Genomic DNA, 1,279 nt, shown 5'->3' on the forward strand with positions numbered 1-1,279 from the left:
AGAACTACAATGAACGGCTCGTTTGGACTACAGCGTTGGTTTCCGGGCTTTGTGATATCACAAAGCGGCTCATTGGAATATCATTACAAATAATTCCCGCCTACAGAAATTCTAATGGTTGGGGGGTGGGGAGGGGCGAGGTTGTGGTTAGAACGCTTGGTTGAGTGAGTGCATCAGACGAGACGACGATGAAGAAGTGCTGCTGCAGAGTTAGTGCATCAGAGAAAACCAAGAAGAAGAGCTGCTGTGCTGTAGCGTCAAATTTTCGGCATGTCTAGAACAATTCTTACAAGTACAACACGACGTAGCTGTGCACCGCGGACAGACGCCGAACGGCGCCGCCGGTGTGCCTACACTCATAGAAAATAAAGTATTTGAATTTTAAAGACGCGACATGATGCTGCGCTTCTCGCCCGGTGTGCGACCGCCTGAAACTTTTCACCTCCGTGCCCAAACGTCTTTGTTTGGGCTTCCGAAAGCGGATGATGTCAGGAAACAGTGGTTTCAATTTATTTTTTAACTCTGTTTCTGAGCATTATAACCCCAATTTGCTATTGTGTGCTGCGCATTTTACTGAGGACAGCTTCCACAACATGAGGGAGTACAGTGCCTGCCTCGCCAAAAGCTTTTGTTGAAAGACGGAGCAAGGGGCGTGGCAGTACTGAAACACTGTCTAAGCTGTTCGCCAATCACAACGCACTGGGAAAGCTAACCAATTACAACACATTTTGTTTTTCGGAAGGCGGACCTTCATCAAAGCCGGAACTAATCGAGCCGTTTGTGCCAGGATGGGGAGAAAGGTATTTTAATAATGTAAATTATGTGAAAAATAATGCGTTTTTCGAACCACCAAGCATGAGAGCATGTTCTAGTACACCCCCAAAACAAAATCAAGACTTTGTAAAAGAGCATAATAGGACCCCTTTAAAAGAATAGTGACCTACAAATATTCATTTACCTTGCATTTTTAAAAATATTCCTTTAAATATTCTTGAAGCACCAGCAACTACAACAATAAATAATGTACAAGGGAATGATCAGAGCCAAACGAGTGTACAGCGCTGTCCAATCCGTTTCCAAAATTTGTGATGATCATCATCTTCATCCTCGCTATAATAGTCATCTACACTACCCACAGTTAGTTATCAACATTACCTTCAACATCACCTCACCAGCACATCTATTCTCTCCCCTCCTCTCTCTCTCTTTCTTTGTGTGGTTCAGGTGAGTCCTGTAGAGGTTGCAGACCTTGTGCTGAACAGTGATGCACAGCCTCCAT

At 44.3% G+C, this 1,279-nt stretch overlaps 1 long non-coding RNA gene across 1 annotated transcript in view; it reads right to left on the bottom strand.

Moving 5' to 3' along the window:
- LOC107723233 (uncharacterized) overlaps positions 1-1,068 on the bottom strand; it is a 19,386-nt gene extending 18,318 nt beyond the window's left edge. Inside the window, exon 1 of the long non-coding RNA XR_001637899.1 lies at positions 1,058-1,068. This is a non-coding gene — a long non-coding RNA (uncharacterized LOC107723233). The remainder of the gene's footprint in view (positions 1-1,057) is intronic.
- Between the last annotated feature and the right edge of the window lie 211 nt (positions 1,069-1,279).

The sequence above is a fragment of the Sinocyclocheilus rhinocerous genome, unplaced genomic scaffold (assembly GCF_001515625.1).
Source record: "Sinocyclocheilus rhinocerous isolate Xijiao unplaced genomic scaffold, SAMN03320098_v1.1 scaffold2199, whole genome shotgun sequence".
Taxonomy (NCBI): domain Eukaryota; kingdom Metazoa; phylum Chordata; class Actinopteri; order Cypriniformes; family Cyprinidae; genus Sinocyclocheilus; species Sinocyclocheilus rhinocerous.